Source organism: Leopardus geoffroyi, chromosome C2 (assembly GCF_018350155.1).
Source record: "Leopardus geoffroyi isolate Oge1 chromosome C2, O.geoffroyi_Oge1_pat1.0, whole genome shotgun sequence".
Taxonomy (NCBI): Eukaryota; Metazoa; Chordata; class Mammalia; order Carnivora; family Felidae; genus Leopardus; species Leopardus geoffroyi.
Genome location: NC_059333.1, coordinates 61,756,091 through 61,782,593, shown reverse-complemented (window position 1 = coordinate 61,782,593; position 26,503 = coordinate 61,756,091).

Genomic DNA, 26,503 nt, shown 5'->3' with positions numbered 1-26,503 from the left:
CCAGTAGCTTGAGGCCTTATCTCTGTGCAGAAGATCTGGCAGAACTGGCTATCCCAGAACTGAATGGCATCTGCTCACTTTACTACTAGAGGTGTATTAGTTCTCTTGGGGTGCCACATGGAAGTACCATAAGCTGAGTTATTTAAACAACAGAAATTGATTGTCTCACAGTCCTGGAGGCTAAACCAAGACCAAGGTGTTGGTAGGTCTGCTTTCTTCCTAGAGCTGTGAGAAAGAATATGTTCTATGCCTCCAAATCTCTTCTGGTATTTGCTAGGAAACTCTGGTGTTCCTTAGCTTATAGAAGTATCACCCTGATTTCTGCTTTCATCTTCACATGGTGTTCTCCCTGTTAGCCCTGTGTCCAAATTTCCCCATTTTATAAGGACACCAGTCATACTGTATTAGCGATCTGCCCTTCTCCCATATGATCTCATCTTAACTAATTACATCTACACAACCTTATTTCCCAAAGAGGTCATGTTTTGAGGTACTTAGGACCAAAACTTCAATATATGAACTTTTTTGGGGGGGGGATGTGATTCAAGCCACAACAACAAGGAAGACAAGGCTCATAACCTGCTTCATGCAATGAATATAATAGGCTATAGAACAATTCCAGAGACCATAACAATTACTGGAACTCCACAGATAAGCCTCTCAAAATTTTCAAACCCAACTCAGATATATATGTGATACAGAACAAGTCATTTGCTTCTTTCCAACTTGCTAACTCTCTGTTGTGGCCATTTTATCAATCTGAGAGATCTATTTATTAAGTTTTACTTGTAGATGCCCTTAACTAAATAGGTCATTGAAGTGGAACAATTTGCTTTACTAAATATTCATATTATATCTATTTGTCATATTAGTTCCCGTGTGATATCACAGGCATATTTATAGAAAACACTCATATATAATGAAACAAAATATCAGCTACTGAAAATATAAATCACATTTCTCATATAAGATGTTTATTTAAAAATATTAACCAAGAAACTCTAGTAAATCCAAAGAAGACACTAACATTAAGCTGTATAATCATACTTGATGGTAAGCAGATTCATCTGCCTCACGTGACAGTCTTCTTGGCAGTTTGGCTGAGCTTGTCACCAGCCTCAAGCTACACTAACATTTCTACTTCTACATTCAAGGTAGATATTCTAATCTTTCATATTTTACCTCATCATTTGAATTTAGTAACTGCTTCCCCCAAATGACTGGGGGACTGACTAAGAGACTTGCAGAGTTGCTGGAATAGCTGAGGTGAAAAAGATAAGATATAATTTAAGAGATGAAATATCAGATCCCTGCCTATCACTGGAGCTCAGCCTAAAATCTGCTAGGACATGTGGTTGTCTAGCAACCAACTAATGTCCTATAATGATTTACAAATTGATGCCTGTGCTGAATGAATGTTCTTGTCCAAACCCAAAGCTTTATATAGTTAATTGAAAGCTAATGTCCTCATTAGCGGCTGTTAGGGAGGCTCAACAAGTGTATTTTGCATGTGCTAAGTGTTGAATATTTATTAGATATGTTGTTTAATACAGAGTAGAAGGAACTGGACAATCCATCTAGTGGCAACTGTGAGAATGAAATGGTAGTTTGGAATTGTTCAATCCCTAAATGTGTTCGGGAGAGTTGATACCCACCCTACAGTTCACTACAACTGCCTTAATCTACCTTAATCTACATTGTATCTTTTTTTTTGTTGTTGTTGTTGTTGTTTTGTTTTTTTTGTTTTTTTCTTATCAGGGTCCCAGTATTATGAAGTCTGGACTGCTTCCAACCTGGTAGGTAGTGTTCAGACTTGATTCCCTATTATCTATGGTTCATCATAAAATTAGCAGAAAGAAAATGAACCTTTGTAGATGGATTCTATAAGGTCATGAGGTTGATATTAAAATAAGGATTAAATTTAACATACATTAAAATTTAAGATTATTATGTTTGGCTTAATTTCTGCTCACACAACCACCCTCAGCTTCCAGGGTCACCCTGACCATGTTCTCTTTTGATTTTTTTTTTAAATCTTTTTTTAAAAAAAGGTAGCTACTTTAAGAAAAAAACCACCAAAATCTAAATAAGTGATTGATACTTACAAAAATTATTCAGTTGATATGCTGACCATCTATTATGAATTTAGGATTATGCTAGACTTCTGTGGGGGATAAAAGAGAAGTATTCATGCAACTTCTCCTCCGCCACCAAGTAACCCACCTTCCTGGCACATAAACAATTAAAAAAATAAAGTAGGGTCCTTTCACGGTGTTCTCACAGAACCTACCTCTGGTATTAGCCCAGAATAGCCTTACTTAATTCTATCTGTTCTGATAGGGTTTCTTCAGGTCAAGGACAGTGTTTTGCAGCATGTGTGAATATAGTACTAAAAACATAGTAGGTGTTCAGTAAGTATTTGCTGAATGAATGATTCTTTCATACTTTCTCATCCAGTCCGAGTCTGTAAACACCTGTTTGTGATGCTTCTAGCTAAGCTTAAGAACATCTCTATGACTATTGAAAAGAAAAGTCTACATGAAATTAATACCCTAGGTTGGTGTCAAAACCCTGCCTTATTAGTGACCTCAACTAATCAACCTAGACATCAAATCTCTCCATCATATGCATATGAAAATATGTATAACCTTGGATTTTAAAATAGAAAATTATTCAGGCTTCTGATGTAGAAAACATAATTCTACTTGTGTCTATAGTTCTGTCCAGAGATGAGTGGCAACAGCTACTACATTCTTGAATAAAGCTCTTTATTCATGTTTGAAAAACAGTACAGACTTTGAAACCATGTATGCTTCAAAGACTTGTGCTTTTTAAGCTTTGAACTGATTAGTAACATTATTAAATGTTCTAGGTTTTCAGCAATCAGAATCTTTGGAAGCATTAGTATTGTTCTCTTTCTCTCTATCCCTTTGAAATTCTCTTTCTTGCTTTTATTTTGCACCTTGTTCCCTCACCTAGTCCCTAAATTCTCTCCATCTCAGAGGGATATTTTTGCTATTATTACTATTGATTATTATTATTTAATTAGAACTTTGTTCTTTAATTTTAAACTGATAATTCTTTCTTTCAAAAAATAACTAAATTCAGTTGCTTTTTAATCATATAACTCTGTTTTGTATTTTTCTTCCAAGATTTTAAATTCAAGTTAGTTAACATTCAATTTTGTATTTCATCTCAGTAGCTCTCGATGTTTTTTTTAGTGTTCCTAAAAAGTCTTTTCAAAGCAAAGTATTGTAGTGCAAAAAATGCATACTTTGCAAATGCAAAAATTAAAAAATTGACTTCACTAAAGACATGATTTGCCTAGACAAAGAAGGGAATTTTTTTTAGACACACTAGAGCTACAAGCCAAGTGTCTCCATGGCTTTTTAAATATATTTTTTACCCTAAACACAAATCCTAAATGTTACACCTGGCAATAAAGCTGTGCTCTCCTACATAAATGACAACCCTAGTAATAAAATAATAATATACCTGCTACATATCAGGCTCATTCTCTCTTTCCCCCCTACCCCACACGCCCAACTGTGAGATATCATTACAGTTATTTCTAGAAAAATGAAAACAAAAGCCAGGAGTCACAGCTAGTAACTGATAGCAGTAAAAGTAAACTCCTTTCTTACTTCCTTTTTTAAGCTTATTTATTTATTTTGAGAGAGAGTGTGGGAGGAGCAGAGAGAGGAGAGAGATTGAATCCCAAGCAGGCTCTGCACTATCAGCACAGAGCCAGATACAGAGCTTGGAAGTCACGAACCATGATATCATGACCTGAGCCAAAATCAAGAGTCAGACACTTACCCAACTGAGCCACCCAAGCACCCCAGCAGGAAAAGTAAACTGATGATGTTAACTCCACAATCCTTGCCGAATTTTTCAAATTCTTTAAAAAAAAAAAACACCTAGAATTCCTTAGGACCTCAAATTCAAATTTCCAGCCAGTCAGACCAATATTTATTTGTTTTCCTAATACACACACACACACACACACACACACACACACACACACACACACTATACACTATTTATTTACTATACTTTATATTACTATATACTATATATATGGTACTATTCTCAGTCCTAGTACATAAAGAAATCCATATATTATAGATTTATTTTTTACATTTAAGCATATTTTCCTGAAAGCTTTTTTTTAATCACCTTAACCATTTTGTAAAATTTTAATTCCAGTGTAGTTAACATACAGTGTTATAGTAGTTTCGGGTGTACAATACAGTGATCCAACAATTCAATACATTACTCAGTGCTCATCTTAGTGTACTAATTCTCTTTACCTATTTCACCCATCCCCCAAACCACTTCCCCTCTGGGAACCATCAGTTTGTTCCTTAGGGTTAAGAGTCTATTTTTTGGTTTGCGTCTTTTTTCTGTCTTTTGTTTCTTAAATTCCAAAAATGAGTGGAATGGCATTTGTCTTTCTGCGGCTGGTTTATTTAACTTAGAATGATACCCTCTAGATCAATCCATGTTGTTGCAAATGGCAAAATTTCATACATTTTTTAATAGCTGTAATTGATATAATACTCCATTGTATAAATACACCACGTCTTTATCCATTCATCTACTGATAAACACTTGAGTTGCTTCCATTGTAAATTGTAAATAATGCTCACCAACACTACTTGTTTCTTGTGTTTTTTTTATTTTAGCCATTCTGAAAGGTGTGATGTGGTATCTCATTATGGCTTTGATTGCATTTCTGTGATGATGAGTGATGTTGAGCATCATTTCATGTGTCTGTTGGCCATCTATATGTCTTCCTTAGAAAAATGTCTGTTCATGTTCTGCCCTTTTTAAATTGGATTATTTAGAGGGGATTGGTGTTGAGTTGTGTAAGTGCTTTACATATTTTGGATACTAACCCTTCATCAGATGTTATTTGCAAATATCTTCAGTAGGTTGTCTTTTAGTTTTGTTGATTGTTTCCTTTGCTGTAAAGCTATTTTTATCTTGATGAAGTACCAATAGTTCATTTTTGCTTTTCTTTCCCTTGCCTAAGGAGATAAATCTAGAAAAATGCTGCTACAGCTGATGTCAGAGAAATTACTGCGTGTGCTCTCTTTTAGGATTTTTATGGTTTCAAACCTCACATTTAGGTCCTTAATCCACTCTGAGTTTATTTTTGTGTATGAGGTAAGAAAGTCATCCAGTTTCATTCTTCTGCATGTTGCTGTCCCATTTTCCCAACACCATTTGTTGAAGAGACTATCTTTTCCCATTGCCTATTCTTGCCTCCTTGGTCAAAAATTAATTGATCATATGATCATGGGTTTATTCCTGGGCTCTTTATTCTGTTTTATTGATTTATGTGTCTATTTTTGTGCCAGTGGCCATACTGTTTTGATTATTATAGCTTTCAGTATATCTTGAAATCTGGGATTGTCATATCTCTAATTTTGTTCTTCTTTTTCAAGGTTGCGTTGGCTATTTGGGGTCTTTTTTGCTTCCATACAAATTTTAGGATTGTTTATTATAGCTATGTGAAAAATGCTCTTGGTATTTTGATAGAAATTGCATTAAATCTGTAAATTGCTTTGGGCAGAATGGACATTTTAACAATATTTGTTCTTCCAAACCATGAGCATGGAATATCTTTCCATTTGTTTGTTATCTTCAATTTCTTTCATTAGTGTTTGTTTGTTTGTTATATTTTAGAGAGAGAGAGAAAGAAAGAGAGAGCCCACACTAAGGAGAGAGGCAGAGGGAGACAGAGAGAGAATCTTAAGCAGGCTGCATGCTCAGCAAGCCTGACACTGGGCTCAATCCCATGATCCTGGGATCATGATCTGGGCTCAAATCAAGAGCCAGATGCACAACCAACTGAGCTACCCAGGCACTCCCATCAAAGTTTTATAGCTCTCAGAGTATAGCTCTTCCATTTCCTTGGCTAAGTTTATTCTTAGGTATTTTATTATCTTTGTAAATGGGATTGTTTTAATTTCTCTTTCTGTTGGTTTATTATTAGTGTATCAAGATGCAATGAATTTCTGCATATTGATTTTGTATCCTGTGACCTTACTGAATTCATTTATTATCTCTAGTAGTTTTTTGGTCATCTTACTGGTTTCCTATATAGAGTATCATGTCATCTTCAAATAGTGAAAGTTTTACTTCTTCTTGCCAATATGGAAGTTCTATTTCTTCCTTGCCTTTTATTTCTTTTTCTTGTCTGATTGCTGTGGCTATGATTTTGAGTACTATATTGAATAAAAGTGGAGAGAGTGGACATTCTTGTATTGTTTTTGATCTTAAGTGAAAAGCTCTCAAGTTTTTCACCATTGCTTGTATTAGCTGTGGGTTTTTCATGTATGGCCTTTATTGAGGTATATTCCCTCTAAGTCTACTTTGTTAAGGGTTTTTTATCATGAATGGATGTTCTACTTCATTGAGCTTTTTCTGCATTGTGGTGAATGATTTTTGTAATATATTGTTGGTTTTGGTTTGCTATTTGTTGAAGATTTTTACATCTATGTTCATCAGAGAGAGTGGCTTGTAGTTCTCTTTTTCTGTAGTGTCTTTATCTGGTTTTGGTGTTAGGGTAATGCTGGCCTCATAGAATGAATTTGGAAGCTTTACTTCCTCTTCTATTTTTTGGAATGGTGTCAGAAGAATTGATATTAATTCTTGTTTAAATGTTTGGTAGAATTCATCTGTGAAGCTGTGTGGTCCTGAACTTTTGATTGTAGGGAGATTTTTGATTATTGATTCTATTTCATTGCTGGTAATCAGGCTGTTCAAATTTTTTATTTCTTCCAATTCAGTTTTGGGAGGTTTATGTTTCTAGGAATTTATCCATTTTTCTACGTTGTCCAATTTGGTGGCATATAATTTTTCATAATATTCTCTTATAATCTTTTGTATCTCTGTGGTGTTTGTTATTTCTCCTCTTTATTTCTGATTTTGACTTTTTTTTTTTTTTTTTGATGAGTCTAGCTAAAGGTTTATCAATTTTGTTGATTGTTTCAAAGAACCAGCTCCTGGTTTCATCAATATGTTCTATTGTTTTTTCAGTTTCTATTTCATTTGTTTCTGTTAGTCTAATCTTTTTTTATTTCCTCCTCCCCTGCCACTGGGGATTTGTTTGTTCTTCTTTTTCTAGCTCCTTTATGTGTAACATTAGGTTGAGATTTTTCTTGCTTCATGAAGTAGGCCTGTATTGCTATACACTTCCCTCTTAAGACAGATTTTGCTGCATCCTCAAAATTTTGGACCATTGTGTTTTCATTTTCATTTGTCTACATGTATTTTTTTATTTACTCTGATTTCTTGGTTGACCCATTCATTGTTTAGTAGCATGTTATTTAACCTCCATGTATGTATGTTCTTTCTAGATATTTTTTCTTGTGGTTGATTTTTAATTTCATTGCATTGTGGTCAGAAAAGATGCATGGTATGACTCTAATTCTTTTTAAATTTTTTGAGATTTGTTTTGTGGCCTAATATGTGATCTACTCCGGACAGTGGTCCATGCACATTTAAAGAGAATGTGCATTCTGTTGTTTTAGGATGGAATGTTCTGAATATATCTGTTAGGTCCATCTGGCCCAAATGTGTCATTCAAAGCTATTGTTTCCTTGTTGATTTTCTGTTTGCATGATCTATCCATTGTTATAAGTCGGGTGTTAAAGTCCCCTATTATTACTGTATTACTATTGATTACTTTCTTTATGCTTGTTATTAGCTGCTTTATGCATTTGGGTGTTCATGTTGGGTGCATAAACATTTACAATTGTTATATCTTCTTGTTGGTTTGTTCCCTTTATGACTATACAGTGTACTTATTTGTCTCTTGTTACAGTCTTATTTTAAAGTCTATTTTGTCTAATATAAATATTGCTACCCAGCTTTCCTTTCACTTCTATTTGCATGATAAATGCTGTTCTATCCTTTCATTTTTAATCTGCACATGTCTTTAGGTCTGAAATGAGTCTCTAGTAGGCAGCATATAGATAGCTCCTGCTTTTTTATTCATTCTGTCACCCTATGTCTTTTGATTAAAGCATTTAGTCTATTTGTAATCAAAGTAATTATTGATAGGTATGTACGTACTACCATTTTGTTATTTTATGGTCACTTTTGGAGTTCTCTGTTACTTTCTTCTCTTGCTCTCTTCTCTCACAGTTTGCTGATTTCCTTAAGGATATACTTGGATTCCTTTCTCTTCATTTTTCATGTATCTATTACTCATTTTTGATTTGTGGTTACCATTACATCTACATATAACATCTTATGCACATAGCAGTCTATACTTAAAGTTGATGGTTCCTTAAGTTTGAAACTATTCCTTACTCTTCTCCCATCCATGTTTTAGGTATATGGTGTCATAGTTTATATCCTTTTATTTGTGAATCCCTTCACTAGTTTTTATAGATATACTTAATTTTACTGCTTTTGTGCTTCCTACTTTTCTTACTCCTCCTTATGGTCTATCCTTTCCACTTAAAGAGTCTCCTTAACATTTCTTGTAGGGCTGGTTTAGTGGTCATGAATTTCTTTAACTTTTATTTGTCTGAGAAATTCTTTCTTCTTGTGTTCTGAATGATAGCTTTTCTGGATAGAGTATTCTTGGCTGCTGGTTTTCTTCCTTTCAGCACTTTGAATATATCATGCCACTTTCTGGCTTGCAAAGGTTCTGCTGAAAAATCAGCTGATAGACTTAAGGGATTTCCCTTGTATGTAACTGTTTTCTCTTGCTCTTTTTGAAATTATCATCTCATCACTACTTTTTTCCATTTTAATTGCTATGTGTCTTAGTGTGGACCTCATTGGGTTAATATTGTTGGGAGCTCTCTGCCTCCTGGATCTAGATTTCTGTTTCCTTCCTCAGATACAGAAAATTTGCAGCTATTATTTCTTCAAAACAGTTTTCTGCCCCCTTTTCTCTCTTCTCCTTCTGGGATCACTATAATGGGAATGTTAGTATGCTTGATGGTGTCACTAAGTTCCTTAAGTTTCTTTTCATTTTCTTTAATATGAATTTTATTGTCAAATTGGTTTCTATACAACACCCAGTGCTCATCCCAAACAGGTGGCCTCAATGCCCATCACCCACTTTCCCTTCCCTCCCACCCCCTATCAACCCTCAGTTTATGGTTTGGCTCCCTCCCTCTCTAAGTTTTTTTTTTTTTTTTTCCTTCCAGTCCCCCATGGGTTTCTGTTAAGTTTCTCAGGATCCACCTAAGATTGAAAACATATGGTATCTGTCATTCTCTGTATGACTTATTTCACTTAGCATAACACTCTCCAGTTCCATCCACGTTGCTACAAAAGGCCATATTTCATTCTTTCTCATTGCCAAGTAGTATTCCATTGTGTATATAAACCACAATCTCTTTATCCATTCATCAGTTGATGGACATTTAGGCTCTTTCCATAATGTGGCTATTGTTGAGAGTGCTGCTATAAACATTGGGGTACAAGTGCCCCTATGCATCAGCACTCCTGTATCCCTTGGGTAAATTCCTAGCAGTGCTATTGCTGGTAGCAATAGGGTAGATCTATTTTAAATTTTTTGAGGAACCTCCACACTGTTTTCCTGAGTGGCTGCACTAGTTTGCATTCCCACTAACAGTGTAAGAGGGTTTCCATTTCTCCACATCCTCACCAGCATCTATCATCTCCTGATTTGTTCATTTTAGCCACTCTGACTGGCGTGAGGTGGTATTTGAGTGTAGTTTTGATTTGTATTACCCTGATGAGGAGCAACATTGAGCATCTTTTCATGTGCCTGTTGGCCATCTGGATGTCTTCTTTAGAGAAGTGTCTATTCATGTTTTCTGCCCATTTCTTCACTGGATTATTTGTTTTTCAGGTGTGGAGTTTGGTGAGTTCTTTATAGATTTTGGATACTAGCCCATTGTCCGATATGTCATTTTTAAATATCTTTTCCCATTCCATTGGTTGCCTTTTAGTTTTGTTGATTGTTTCCTTTGCAGTGCAGAAGCTTTTTATCTTCATGAGGTCCCAATAGTTCATTTTTGCTTTTAATTCCCTTGCCTTTGGGATGTGTCAAGTGAGAAATTGCTGCAGCTGAAAAACTAAAAGGCAACCGACAGAATGGGAGAAGATATTTGCAAATGATGTATCAGATAAAGGGTTAGTATCCAAACTTTATAAAGAACTTATCAAACTCAACATCCAAAAACCAAATAATCCAGTGAAGAAATGGGTAAAAGACATGAATACACACTTCTCCAAAGAAGACATCCAGATGGCCAACCAACACAGGAAAAAATGCTCAACATCACTCATCATCAGGGAAATACAAATCAAAACCACCATGAGATACCACCTTACACCTGTCAGAATGGCTAACATTAACAAAACAGGCAACAACAGATGTTGGTGAGGATGCAGAGAAAGAGGATCTCTTTTGCATTGTTGGTGGCAATGCAAGCTGGTGCAACCACTCTGGAAGACAGTATGGAGGTTCCTCAAAAACTAAAAATAGAACTACCCTATGACCCAGCAATTGCACTACTAGGCATTTATCCACGGGATACAGGTGTGCTGTTTCGAAGGGACACATGCACCCCCATGTTTATAGCAACATCCATCGATGGATGAACGGATAAAGAAGATGTGGTATATATATATGCAATGGAGTATTACTCGGCAATCAAAAAGAATGAAATCTTGCCATTTGCAACTATGTGGATGGAACTGGAGGGTATTATGCTAAGTGAAATTAGTGAGAGAAAGAAAAAAATCATGTGACTTCACTCATATGAGGACTTTAAAAGACAAAACAGATGAACATAAGGGAAGGAAAGTAAAAATAATATAAAAACAGGGAGGGGGACAAAACAGAAGAAACTCATAAAAATGGAGAACAAACTGAGGGTCGCTGGAGGGGTGGTGGGAGGGGGGATGGGCTAAATGGGTAAGAGGCATTAAGGAATCTACTACTGAAATCATTGCTTCACTATATGCTAACTAATTTCAATGAAAATTTAAAAAAATAAAGTTAAAAAAAAAAAAGAAATTGCTGCGGCTGAGGTCAGAGAGGTTTCTTCCTGCTTTCTCCTCTAGAGTTTTGATGGTTTCCTGTCTCACATTCAGGTCCTTTATCCATTTTGAGTTCATTTTTGTGAATGGTGTAAGAAAGTGGTCTAGTTACATTCTTCTGCATGTTGCTGTCCAGTTCTCCCAGCACCATTTGTTAAAGAAACTGTTTTCCATTGGATATTCTTTCCTGCTTTGTCAAAGATTACTTGGCCATACTTTTGTGGGTCTAATTCTGAGGTTTCTATTCTATTCCATTGGTCTATGTGTCTGTTTTTGTGCCAATACCATGCTGTCTTCATGATTACAGCTTTGTAGTAGAGACTAAAGTCTGGGATTGTGATGCCTCCTGCTTTGGTCTTCTTCAAAATTACTTTGGCTATTTGGGGTCTTTTGTGGTTCCATACAAATTTTAGGATTGCTTGTTCTAGCTTCGAGAAGAATGCTGGTGCAATTTTGATTGGGATTGCATTGAATGTGTAGATAGCTTTGGGTAGTATTGACATTTTAACAATATTTATTCTTCCAATCCATGAGCATGGAATGTTTTTCCATTTCTTTATATCTTCTTCAATTTCCTTCATAAGCTTTCCATAGTTTTCAGCATACAGATCTTTTACATCTTTGGTTAGGTTTGTTCCTAGGTATTTTAGGATTCTTGGTGCAATTGTGAATGGGATCAGTTTCGTTATTTGTTTTTCTGTTGCGTCATTGTTAGTGTATAACAATGCAACTGATTTCTGTACATTGATTTTGTATCCTGCAACTTTGCTGAATTCATGTATCAGTTCTGGCAGACTTTTGGGGGAGTCTATCGGATTTTCCATGTATCATATCATGTCATCTGCAAAAAGTGAAAGCTTGACTTCATCTTTGCCAATTTTGATGCCTTTGATTTCCTTTTGTTGTCTGATTGCTGATAATAGCACTTCCAACACTATGTTAAACAACAGCGGTGAGAGTGGACATTTCTGTTGTGTTCCTGATCTCAGGGAGAAAGCTCTCAGTTTTTCCCCATTGAGGATGATATTAGCTGTGGGCTTTTCATAAATGGCTTTTATGATGTGTATGTTCCTTCTATCCTGACATTCTCAAGGGTTTTTATTAAGAAAGGATGTTGAATTTTTTCAAATGCTTTTTCCTGCATCAATTGCCAGGATCATATGGTTCTTATCTTTTCTTTTATTAATTTGATGTATTGCATTGTTTGATTTGAGAATGTTGAACCATCCCTGCATCCCAGGAATGAATCCCACTTGATCATGGTGAATAATTCTTTTTATATGCTGTTGAATTTGATTTGCTAGTATCTTATTGAGAATTTTTGCAACCATATTCATCAGGGATATTGGTCTGTAGTTCTCTTTTTTTACTGGGTCTCTGGTTTAGGAATCAAAGTAATGCTGGCTTCATAGAATGAGTCTGGAAGTTTTCCTTCCCTTTCTATTTTTTGGAAGAGCTTAAGAAGGATAGGTATTATCTCTGCTTTAAATGTCTGGTAGAATTCCCCTGGGAGGCCATCTGGTCCTGGACTTTTATTTGTTGGGAGATTTTTGATAACTGATTCCATTTCTTTGCTGGTTATGGGTCTGTTCAAGTTTTCTATTTCTTCCTGTTTGAGTTTTGGAAGTGTGTGGGTGCTTAGGAATTTGTCCATTTCTTCCAGGTTGTCCAGTTTGTTGGCATATAATCTTTCATAGTATTCCCTGACAATTGCTTGTATTTCTGAAGGATTGGTTGTAATAATTCCATTTTCATTCATGATTTTATCTATTTGGGTCATCTCCCTTTTCTTTTTGAGAAGCCTGGCTAGAGGTTTATCGATTTTGTTTATTTTTTTCAAAAAACCAACTCTTGGTTTCATTGATCTGGTCTACAGTTTTTTTAGATTCTATATTGTTTATTTCTGCTCTGATCTTTATTATTTCTCTTCTTCTGCTGGGTTTGGGGTGTCTTTGCTGTTCTGCTTCTATTTCCTTTAGGTGTGCTATTAGATTTTGTATTTGGGATTTTTCTTGTTTCTTGAGATAGGCCTGGATTGCAATGTATTTTCCTCTCAGGACTGCCTTTGCTGCACCCCAAAGCGTTTGGATTGTTGTATTTTCATCTTCATTTGTTTGCATATATATTTTTAATTTCTTCTCTAATTGCCTGGCTGACCCATTCATTCTTTAGTAGGGTGTTCTTTAACCTCCATGCTTTTGGAGGTTTTCCAGACTTTTTCCTGTGGTTGATTTCAAGCTTCATAGCATTGTGGTCTGAAAGTATGCATGATATGATCTCAATTCTTTTATACTTATGAAGGGCTGTTTTGTGACCCAGTATGTGATCTATCTTGGAGAATGTTCCATGTGCACTTGAGAAGAAAGTATATTCTGTTGCTTTGGGATGCAGAGTTCTAAATATATCTGTCAAGTCCATCTGATCCAATGTATCATTCAGGGCCCTTGTTTCTTTATTGATCCTGTGTCTAGATGATCTATCCATTACTGTAAATAGAGTATTAAAGTCCCCTGCAATTACCACATTCTTATCAATAAGGTTGCTTGTGTTTGTGATTGTTTTATATATTTGGGGGCTCCCATATTTGGCGCACAGACATTTATAATTGTTAGCTCTTCCTGATGGATAGACCCTGTAATTATTATATAATGCCCTTCTTCATCTCTCGTTACGGACTTTAAAGTCTAGTTTGTCTGGTATAAGTATGGCTACTCCAGCTTTCTTTTGACTTCTAGTAGCATGATAGATAGTTCTCCATCCCCTCACTTTCAATCTGAAGGTGTCCTCAGGTCTAAAATGAGTCTCTTGTAGACAGCAAATAGATGGGTCTTGTTTTTTTATCCATTCTGATACCCTATGTCTTTTGGTTGGAGCATATAGTCCATTTACATTCAATGTTATTATAGAAAGATATGGGTTTAGAGTCATTGTGATGTCTGTAGGTTTCATGCTTGTAGCGATGTCTCTGGTACTTTGTCTCAATCTCTTGTAAGGCTGGGTTAGTGGTGATGAATTCCTTCAGTTTTTGTTTGTTTGGGAAAGACTTTTATCTCTCCTTCTATTCTGAATGACAGACTTGCTGGATAAAGGATTCTCAGCTGCATATTTTTTCTGTTCATCACATTGAAGATTTCCTGCCATTCCTTTCTGGCCTGCCAAGTTTCAGTAGATAGATCTGCCACTAGTCTTATGGGTCTCTCTTTATAAGTTAAAGCATGTTTATCCCTAGCTGCTTTCAGAATTTTCTCTTTATCCTTGTATTTTGCCAGTTTCACTATGATATGTCGTGCAGAAGATCGATTCAAATTACGTCTGAAGGGAGTTCTCTGTGCCTATTGGTTTCAATGCCTTTTTCCTTCCCCAGATCAGGAAAGTTCTCAACTATGATTTGTTCAAGTACACCTTCAGCCCCTTTCTCTCTCTCTCTTCCTCTTCTGGAATTCTTATTATGTGGATATTGTTCCATTGGATTGTATCACTTAGTTCTCTAATTCTCCCCCTCATACTCCTGAATTTTTTTATCTTTTTCTCAGCTTCCTCTTTTTCCATAATTTTATCTTCAAATTCACCTATTCTCTCCTCTGCCTCTTCAATCCGAGCTGTGGTCGCCTTCATTTTATTTTGCACCCATTTATAGCATTTTTTAGCTCCTCATGACTATTTCTTAGTCCCTTGATCTCTGTAGCAATAGATTCTCTGCTGTCCTCTATACTTTTTTCAAGCCCAGCGATTAATTTTATGACTATTATTTTAAATTCATGTTCTGTTATATTGCTTAAATCGTTTTTGATCAATTCGTTAGCTGTTGCTACTTCCTGGAGTTTCTTTTGAGGAGAATTCTTCTGTTTTGTCATTTTGGATAGTCCCTGGAGTGGCGTGGAACTGCAGGGCACTTCCCCTGTGCTGTCTGGAGTAACTTTTGTTGGTGGGCGGGGCTGCAGTCAGACCCGATGTCTGCCCCCAGCCCACCGCTGGGGCCACAGTCAGACTGGTGTGTACCTTATCGTCTCCTCTCCTAGAGGCAGGACTCACTGTGGAGTGCTGTGGCCCCTGTCTGGGCTACTTGCATACTGCCAGGCTTGTGGTGCTGCTTTGACAGGATCTGGCATATTAGCCAGGGTGGATCCACAAAGATGCACAGGGGCGGGAGAGAAAGGCTTAGCTCACTTTGCAGCCGGTGGTCCCCTGCGGGAGGGGCCCTGCAGCACCGGGAGGGAGGCAGACCCATTGGAAGAATGGATTCACAGAAGCACAGCGTTGGCTGTTTGTGTGGTGCAAACAAATTTGGTGATGGGAACTGGTTCCCTTTGGGATTACAGCTGGGGGATGGGAGAGGGAGATGGCGCTGGCCAGCACCTTGCTTCCCTGCCAATCTGAGCTCCGTCTTCCAGGGCTTGACACCTCTCCCTCCCAGTGTCCTCTCGCCCTCCCACTCTCTGAGCAGAGCTGTTGACTTTTAACATTCCAGATATTAAGTCCCGCTGGCTGTCAGAACTCACACAGTCTGGCCCCTCCGCTTTTGCAAGCCAGACTCTGGGGCTCTGCCTTGCCAGGCGGGCTGCCCCTCCACTGCCCTGGCTCCCTCCCACCAGTCCGTGTAGCGTGCACTGCCTCTCTTCCCTTCCTACCCTCTTCCATGGGCCTCTTATCTACGCTTGGCTGTGGAGAGTCCATTCTGCTAGTCTTCTGGAGGTTTTCTGGGTTATTTAGGCAGGTGTGGGTGGAATCTAAGTGATCAGCAGGACGAGGTGAGCCCAGTGCCCTCCTATGCTGCCATCTTCCCTTCATTTTTTGTTATTATTTTCTCCTGTTCAGTTTGATTGCTTTACATTACTCTGTCCTCCAGGTCACTGATCTGTTCTTCTGCTTCCTCTAGTCTACTCTTTAGTCCATCTAGTGTATTGTTAATTATTGAGTTCATCATTCTGATCGGTTCTTTATGTTTTCTTTCTCTTTGTTTAGGGTCTCACTGAGGTCCTCCATTCATTTCTCAAGTCCTGTGAGTATATTTATGATTATTTTTTATTTTTTTTTAAGTTTAATTTATTTTGAGATAGAGCACAAGTTGGGGAGGGGCAGAGGGAGAGAGAGTGAATCCCAGGTAGGCTCTGCACAGTGCTTTAACTCATGACCCAGGAGATTGTGACTTGAGCCAAAGTCAGACACTTAACTGAGTGAACCACACAGGTGCCCCTATGATCATTACTTTAAATTCTCTATCAGGCATATGATTTTTTTCATTTTTCTATCTTGCTATGATTTTGTTCTGTTCTTTCATTTGGGACATAGTGTCCTCACTTATCGAATTCTCTGTGCCTTTGGGACATAGTCTTCTCATTTTATCTAACTTTTTGCATCTCTTTCTATGTCAGCTATGTTTCTTGCTCTTGAAAGTAATGGTCTTATGAAGAAGACATCCTATAGTGCTCTATAGAACAATGTCATGTTCACCAGATCCCAGCACTTCAGGGATCTGAAGTCTCCTATGTGTATTATGTTTGCCCTACTATTGTGGTTGAGCCACTTTTGTCTTCCGTGTAGTTGTCTTCAATGGCTCTTTTGCCTGTTGTGGGTAGGATGTGGTCCCTGTATTGTTACTGGGCATGTCTAGGGCAACCTTTGGTTTGAGTTGAATCAGACCAGGAATTTGCCATAGATGCAGTAGCATCAAACTGCAGGGTACTTTCCCTGTACTGTACCCTGAGAAACTTGCTAGTTTCAGAACCAGCCCACTGTTGGTGTTCAATTGGACTCTTATGTGTGGTTGTTTTCCCCTCTCACCTGGGCAGGAGTCACGTTGGAGTCCTGCTAGCCCCTGTTGGGCTGCTTGCACACTGCCAGATTTGTGGCACTGCTTTAGATGGGCTCTCGCCAAGTGCATATACTGGAGGGGGCAGGTCTTTAGGAGGACAAGAGGTTGGAGTGCACAGTGTTAGAAAGTTTGGCGGAGAGTGTTGGTGCTGTGCTTGTTCCTGCAGGTATCTGTGTATGTAGGCTGGAGGGAGTGGGAAGGGTGGGGAGTGAAATGGCACCTGTCAGCTCTTTTGTTCCTGGAGAAGTATCCTAATGATCCTTGTTCCTCCAGTACACGCTCTTGAGATTAGTAAACAAATCTCCCTTCTGTATACCCCAGGCAGTTTTCAAACTGCTGCTTCTATGCTGTATCTCAGTGGAGCTATTTGTTGTGCTGTCCCATTAAAGGCAGAGACTCTGACCTCCCGGTTCTCCCAGAGCTGAGCCCAGTGATTTTTGCAGTTCCAGGTGTTAAGCCCCACTGAAGAAATCATAAAATTTGGTCCCTCTGGTTTTCAAAGCCAAATATTAGAGGATGAGGGTTTTGTCCTTCCTCTGCCTGAAGTGCCTGGGGTCTGTTTCTTCTCTTCACATCCACAGCATCCCTCCCTCCAGTGGACAGTTCCATGAGTCCATTTAGCTCCAGACCACATCTCTTCCCTTCCTATCCTCTTCACTGTGGCCTCCTCTCTACATTTAGTGGTGGAAACTCTGTTTTGCCAGTCTTTGAGTCATTTTCTGGGTTATTTACACTGATGTGAATGTTATCTAGTTGTATTCATGGGAAAAAGTGAGCTTAGGGTTCTCCTAGTCCACCATCTTTCCTGTAAATCTGAAAGCTTTTTTTTTTAAACATCATTGTTGAGATATAATTCACCTACCAGAAAATCTACCATTTAAAGTACGCAATTCTGTGGTTTCTAGTATATTCACAGAATTGTGCAACCATCATCACAATCTAATTCCAGAACATTACCCCAAAAATAAATTTATCCATTAGCAGTCATTTCATTTCCTCCCACCCATAGCCACAAGCAACCACTAATCTATTTCCTCTTTCTATGGGTTTACCTATTCTGGACTTCGCATATAAATGGAATCCCACAATATGCCGTCACTTGTATATTGCTTCTTTCACTTAGCATAATATTATCAAGGTTCATTCATGTCGTAGCACGTATCAATAATTGATTCCTTTTTATTGTCAGACAATAAATAGTCCATTGTATGGACATACTCCATTTTATTTATCCATTCATCAATTGATGGATATTTGGGTTGTTTCCACTTTTTGGCTACTATAAGTAATGCTGCTATGGACATTTGTGTTCAAGTTTTGTGTGAACATATGTTTTCATTTCTCTTAGGTATAGAGCTAGGAGTGAAATTGTTGAGTCATATGGTAAATCTATGTTTAGCATTTTGAAGAATTGCCAAACTGGTTTTCCAAATGTACTATTTTACATTCTGACCAGCAATGTATTAGGGTTCCAGTTTCTCCACATCCAGCAAGACCCATTCTTATAACTTACCACATGAAACAGTTTAATAAGGGGTAGTTTCACACACACACACACACACACACACACACACACACACACACAAATACAGAAAAGACTTACCAAAGGTTTACTTGTAGTGCTTGTGAATTTCTCCACAATTACAAAGGAAGAGTTCAGTGTAGCTGATATAGCTCAATTTGAGTTCTGCTCTGGAGAGCATAATATCTAAATATCAATACCAGAGGTTCTTCCTCCAAATGTATATAATTATCATTATCATAGCCATTAGTATTTTTAAAAAAACATACCAAAACTAGTGATCATTAACCATGTTCAAAGGTTACATTTTGTCATGATCCAACCTAAAGATAGCCTTTCTATCTAAATTTTCTAAATGATAGGGGCACCTGGATGGCTCAACTGGTTAAGCATCTGACCCTTGATTTCTTCTCAGGTCATGATCTCACAGTTCATGAGTTTGAGCCCTGCAGCACAGAGCCTGCTTGGATTTTCTGTCTGCCTCTCTCTCTCTGCCCCTCCCGCTCATGCACTCTCTCTCTCCCTCCCTCTTTCTCTCTCTCTTTCCCTCTCAAAAAGAATAAATATTTTAAAAAGTAAATAATTAAAAGTTTAAATTGTCTAAATGATAGGCATATCAAACAATGTTCTCCACATTTCCCTACAAAACAAACAAACAAACAAACAAACAAAAACAAAACAAAAACCATCTCCAGGCAAAATTGGGCTTTTTGTACACATTAAGTATATGTAATCTCTAAATCTTGGACTGAAAAATGTTTAATTTAGGTATTACAGCATATTCCATGGTCTCCAGCAAAATGCTGCACATTAGGAACTTAGCAAATAGTCAATGAGGGAAGGAAGGAAGGAGGGAGAGAAGAAAAAAGAATATAAAGAAAAGGGAAGGAAGAAAGTTAGTTAAAAAATTTAAGGATTCCTCTGGAAAGAAAGGTAAGTATTCACTAGAGTATAAGCATATTCAGAAAGCCAGAGTGTGTACAAATGAAGGCCCTCCAAAATGTGTGGTAGAATACCATATGTGAAGCTTCACCAATATTTGTCTATGTATGACTAGGGTTGATTATAACTGATTTTAAATAACCTGACAGATACCTGTTTCAATGACTAGACATAAACCTGGAATCTAGGGAAGTGATAATATACCATTGCTAGATCCATTAAGAAAGCTTATAGGAGAGGGTTAGTTACCAAAGTTAAACAGATGAATATAAGAAAGTGTTAATGCTGAATGGGTTAGAAGAGAGAAAGGTCTAAAAATTATAACCCCTGAGAACTGGTAAAAAAACAAAAACAAAAAAAATTAAAAAAAGCAACCATGACTTTGCAAATTGAATTGAAATTCCCAGATACAAATCTGAGAGAGTCCAACAACCATAACCTTCAGTCTTAGGAAACCTCTCACCATTAAGTATAGCTGTGTGAAAGAAGAAATACACATAGAGGCACCATGATTAAGGGATCAAGAGACATGAGAGTAGAATCCAGTTCTCTCCAATACCACAACTATAGAATAGATATCAAAAGATCACGAGTGTAACAAAACAAGCCTCTCTCCAAACATCAAATGCCTGCATCCGTTCAGCCAGTCTTCTCTTGTATCAACCTTTCTTCATCTAGAGTTTAAATAGGAAATAATTCAAGGAACTAATCTGTATACAGTACTATACTTCCTCTTTCCAAGAGTATTTATATTTTATTTAGGGTAAGTACCTTCTGGCCAAATAAATGATGCCCATTGGTACTCACCAAAGTGTCAGTGAGAGTCAGATGAAGAAATGTATTTTGAGTAGTCTGGGGAAGGAGCGTGGGAAGATGAGGCAGAAGGATCTCAAGAACTCCTCAGAGCATACACCATAGTCACCCTCACCACCTTAAACCAAGTGATTGCTACACATGTGATTGGGGGAAACATGCTATGTTGCAAGTGGATATGGAAGCCATCAAGTAATTGTACAATGGAGACATGGTCGGATATTGAAGGACCAAGAAAATTTGAGTAAGTGTAGAATGGAGGCAAGTAGACTGGGGAAGAATCCAGGGAATAAATTATAGTTCCTAGAGTTGGGGTCAGAAGACATGGATTTGAGGCCAGCTATGAAAAAATATTTGTATAATTCATGTTTTGTTTGTTTTGTCATCTATAGTGTTAAAGCATTATTTTTTAAAAGGTAAAATCATGTTACTCATACAGTTACAAAATAAACATGTGTCCCAGATTTTAATGAGGGAACCAGTAAGGTATTACAACTAATTCAAAAGAGACCTCAAAGTGCCACATAACCAGAGTCAGATGCTGAATTTATAAATGCAATTTATATATAAATGAATTTATAAATGCAAAACTAGTACAACTTTATCTATAGCCATAGAGTAGTAATCAATTGCACTTTATCAGATACATTTCTATGGTCAGGAATTATTTGTATTCTATCAGTCTTTTTAGAAGTTAACTTTTATCTTGGCAAAGTTGTAAAATATCCTTATCAAAGACAAGAACTAATAAAGGCACCCACCAAAGTTTAGTCTTTCACAATTTGTTCTTAGGATAGGTTAGATAATCTCTCAGGCTCTTTCCAGTTCTTATCTTCAATTAGTTCCCACAATCAATGAAGGGAAATGAGAAGAAAAAAGAGTAAGAGAAGCAATGCTCTGAGAATCTCAAAAAAACTTACACACTGATAATCTAGTCTTGTCAATAATAACCTTCCTCCTGTCTCACATTCCAGAATTGTGTATTTATTATTAATAGATACCATACTGGTTTAAACAGAAAGGGGGAAAACATAAATCACAAGAGACTCTGCATTTATTATATTATTATACTCATGGATAAATGGCAAAACCTTCATCATACATTCACTGGATATCATTGAAATACCATGATCCTTGTTTGAAGTAAAATTTGTTCTTGGTTAGACTGACAAGGGTAATTAATGCTTCTATAGAAAATCCCTGGTCCCAGTTACTTTGTGTCACATGAAAGAAAATTCCCCTATCCATTCCTCCCTCGTCTGCGGTTAATATTGAGTTATGAATCACACAATGACAGCCCTGCAGAGACAGGCAAAGTGGGGCTGAGCTAACCCTACAACATGAAGCGAGCAGCCAGGGCTGCAGGAAATAGCGTGTTCACCTTCCCAGAGCACAGCTGAGCAGAATTTCTTTAATAGGTTTTTGTTCAAGAGAAGGATATCCAGGCTTTTCTGAGGCCACCAGTTATATTAGCATCTATGTGCTATCTAGCCAGATATACCCCTCTCCTTTCCACACACATCCCTTTTTCATTTCTTTCTCTCCCATAAGAGCATGCCATTTAGAAGCAGGCCACACCATTAGTGATATGGCTGAAAGCAACAATTACATGGAACTAACACAGAACTTATTTAAATCAGCATTGTTAGATTTGCTAACATTTATTAAACACTTCTGCTGTGTTAGGCACACTATATTCATTATCTCATTTAATCCACCCAACAAGCCTATGAGGTAGGCTCTGATATTATCTCATCTTATAAGTGAAAACAGTAATTAATTTGCCTGAAGTCCCATAGCTAATAAATGGCAAAGTCAGGGCTCAAACCTGGGTCTGGCTGATAGGAGATGCCACACTCTGAAGTACTGTGCACATAGCTTCATCCCCCACCATTCCTCCCTAGTGAGCCTTAATCCTATTCATGGGCAGGTAAAGAGTGATTCTGCTTCCCTAAGAAAGATAAGTGGTAGATTATTTTATACTCCCCCATGCTAGGTACGGCCACTCTCTCCAGGCTGCAGTAAATTTAGGACCAGAGGACATGTGTGCAAGGAGAAAACTGAGGACCCTAGGACAGCACAGAACAGATGCTATTCAAGGCTACGTCTTTTCCCCCCTCAATGAGCCCTCCCTAATGAAGAGAGGGAAGCAAGATTTGCTTTTTTAACCAAAGATTTTTTTTTCTGGGCAGTAGAGTTTTCCTTGAGCAGGATAAGTAAACACAAAGAGGTTTGAGAGTTCTTCACAAGATTTCACAACCCTATGTATTAAAATTCCATAATTCCCTCTATAAGAAATTCTTCCCTTTATGGCAAGCGTTTCTAGGCAATGAAATTAGATCAGATTTTGGAGGAAGACAAATCTCATCTGCATCCTCTATCAATTGTGTAAGTTCCTGACCTCTCCTGCGACCATTTCATCATCTGTGAAAGGATAACCTAGTGATCAAGAAAACTTGGTTGTTGAAACCTTCCCTTTTAAATGCAAATTTATCTGAAATTACTACCCCTTTATTGTGATTTAGTTTGCAAGATAATCTTTCTCTTCAATAGATCTGGGGGAAGTGGCTATTTTGGTAGAAAAAAGAAGACTCAAAAATTAAAAAAATAAATATTAAAAAGAGAGATTAAAAAAAGTATCAAAGATACAGTTTCTCTAAATCACAAAAATCACCTCAAAAGGAGAGTCCTTTTTTCGAAATATACACCAAATGTGGTAAAGAGAGGATATGAGGGAAAGGACAGTAATACAAAGGATCTGATGATGCAAAGGACACTAAAGCATATGTTTATTGCCCAGGCAAAAATCTTTTCTCTGTGCAATATCACCTTCAGGATTTATACACATCCTGAACACAATAGACTTTCAGGACCACTCAGAGCCCTTGAGCAACAGTATATTTAAATAGTCATCACTGCATCTTTAAATAGTACAAACAGGAGATGCTGCATTGATATTTCATTGTTTTTCAATTATAAAAAAGACACCTGGCACATAAACCAACTAGCAGAACACAGCTGTGAATCAAAAGACTAACTATGAGCCCAGAAGGCAGTTGAGGTTAATATATATATATATATATATATATATATATATATATATATATATGAAACATCATCTATCATTGCCCCTTCCAGACCACCTTGTCACCACTATTACTCCCCCACACACATACACTCATGTCTAGTATTTTTTATTTTAACAAAGGAATAGAAGACACAACTAAACTGTGTATAGCTGTGTACAATTCACTTCTCTGTTAATTAAGACTGGTGTCTTGCATTGTTGGACTCCCAGGGATTCCCCAAGGCTCAACCTGTCACTAGCTTTGTATCACTTCTTTTCTACTGCTCAGTGTCTTTTCTCCCTGATGCCCATATTGGAAAGAAATTAAAAAATAATTATAATGGATGAGTCTATTTTGTTTGTGCTTCAAAGAGCTTCTAGAAATAAAGCCCATGGAGGAAGAACATTACTAGGATGATTCTACATTTAACTAAGATCTGTGGACTCCCAATTGAGAAAAAATGGTCAAAACATCACAGTGAATATTTATCAAGAGCTCACAGGTATGCTAATGCTGGGGTTTTATTTTTGCTGGCATTCACAACTTCAGACAGAAACAAAGGCATCTTTTTATTGAGGAAAAGGTATTGAGATAGAAGTCAAAAGACCAGGGATTCTGCTCCAGAATTTGGTATATTCTGTTTGAACCCCTTCTGAGTTCTTCCCTCTGAATAGGGTTTACCTGGCTGCCTCAAAGGGTTATGGTGAGAATCAAGAGAGATCCTATATAGAAAAATGCTTTCTTATCTGTTGAATATTATATAAACATTAAACTGCACATAAAATCATTATATTAAAAAACACACCCTATAACTTTAATGAAACTAAGATGAGTACCACCATTGCAAATAATTCCCCCATCTTAAAAAAAATGTATAATAGCAGTAGAAACAAAATAAATAAGACTTTCAGGATCTATATAGTCAGCTACGCTCACTCACTAACAAAGCACCTCACAATTCCACCTCAATCTCCCAGTACGCATCTCCAACTCCTATCTCAGCAAAAGTACAATGTATGTCATTTTCCAGTAGTGCTTCTGAACATCAAAAACTGCAACATCAAACCCACTCATATCAAAAGCTGAAGTATGGTGGCAGAGGAGGTGCTTCCAAAGACAACTGTAATTAGCACACAATGCCAAAACTTCTCTCATATTACTTCCACCAGTCTAACCCTTTCAGCCTATCTCACAAGTGTGACATAGTGTGAAAGTATCCTGAGGAAAAAGAAGTATTTCTCACCCACTTTCAAATTTCCAAGGTGGAAATGCTTTCTAATTATTAGAAACATGTTTAAACTATTGAAAATGAATAAAACTATATAGACTGTGGCTAAATATTCTTTAAATTGCATCATTTAAGAAGGCAACAGGTTTTTTTCCCTAAAGTTTTATTTATTTACTTTTGTGAGAGAGAGAGACAGAGACAGACAGAGAGAGAGCATGAGCAAGCAGGGGAGGGGCAGAGAGAGAGGCAGACAGAGAATCCCAAGCAGGCTCCACGCTGCCAGCACAGAGCCTGACAAGGGGTTTGAACTCACAAACTGTGAGTTCATGACCTGAGTGAATATCAAGAGTCAGATGCTTAACTGACTGAGCAACCTAGGTCCTCCCAAAAATGCAACAATTTAATCAAAACAGAAAAATTTATAACACTGAAAAATTTTGAGTATTTTAATATAACTTAACCAACAATACTTTGATCACACCACTTCTACCCGGCTGACATTTTTTGTGTTATCTATTGTCAATATGTCAACACTGCATCATTTTGCCTCACTTCTGGCAAACACTCCCTTTGGGGTAGCTTCACAGTTGACATTGATTACTATTTCTTTGACAACCATATCCAATATACAGAAGTAGTTTCTATAAACTATATCTATACTCTGAGATCCGATCTCCAGTTGTATTTGATTAATCTAGCAAACATCTATCCCTAAATTACCTAGCAAGCATTCATACTTTTCAGCTGAAGAGGCAGAATTACCTTGGGCAGGTATTGGTGCTTTGAAGAACTGGTCCATTAACTAAGGTCTCTAGAGCTTCCCTAGAACCCACTTCTCCCAATAGCTACTTATTCAATTTTTGCTTGAAATCTGCAAAATAGTCTAATATATGGCCAATGAATTCCTTTTTACTTTAAATCATTTAAATTTAACATAGTTACTTGCAATCTAAAGAATCCTAATATAGGGGCGCCTGGGTATCTCAGTTGGTTAAGCGTCCGACTTTGGCTCAGGTCATGATCTCACGGCTTGTGGGTTTGAGCCCCACGTCGGGCTCTGTGCTGACAGCTCAGAGCCTGGAGCCTGCTTCAGATTCTGTGTCTGCCTCTCTCCTGCTTGCACTCTCTCTCTCTCTCTCAAAAATAAATAAATGTTAAAAAAAATTAAAGAATCCTCATATAGAAATTGTTGTGCAAGTTCATTCTTCCTTTGCTTATTGTAGTTGGCAGAATTCTAAAATGACCACTGAAGATTCCTCCACCCTTGTATACACTCCCTGTATAATTGTCTCCCTTGAATGAAGGTAGAACCTGTGAATATGATGGGATATCATCCCTATGATTAGGTTACTAATCAGTGGACTTTAATCAAAAAATTACTTGAATGTGCCCGACCCAATAAGATAAGCTTTTAAAGGACACTAGGTCCTTTTCAAAGTTATAGAGATTTGAAGGACCTGTGGAGGAGGCTATTTGACAGGGAAGTGTGAGTGGCTTCTAGAATCTGAGAGTGGCCTTTGGCTAAGAGCCTGCAGGAATGCAGGGGTCTCAGTCCTACAAACCGCAAAAAAAAAAAGCACAAGTTTATATTCTTCCAAAAGATACATAAGCATGAAGACTCCAAGCTCCAGAAAAGAATATAACCCAGTCAACACCTTGATTTCTGCCTCATGAGACCCTGAGAAAAGACCTAGCTAACCAAGGCCCAGAATTCTGACCCACAAAAACTGTGAGATAATAACTGTGTGTTGCTTATAAGCCACTAACTTTGTGGGAATTTGTTGTACAGCAATAGAAAACGAATACAGTTATCCATTATTTTGTCTGAGTATACTTGTGGTTTCTTTTCCTATATCTGAAATTGTTTGAAAACTGTCATAGTTCTCAATGGCAATACCACTGAAAAAAATCTCTTATTTTATGCTCCTTCTCTTTCCCTTTCTTCCGTCTCTCCCATCAATACCTCGTCCACACTTGGTTCAGCATTCCTGAGAGTTAGACCAATCAGCCAGGGTTAGGAGAAAAAACAAACAAAACAAAACAAAAACCAACTATGGTTCAGAACATTGGAC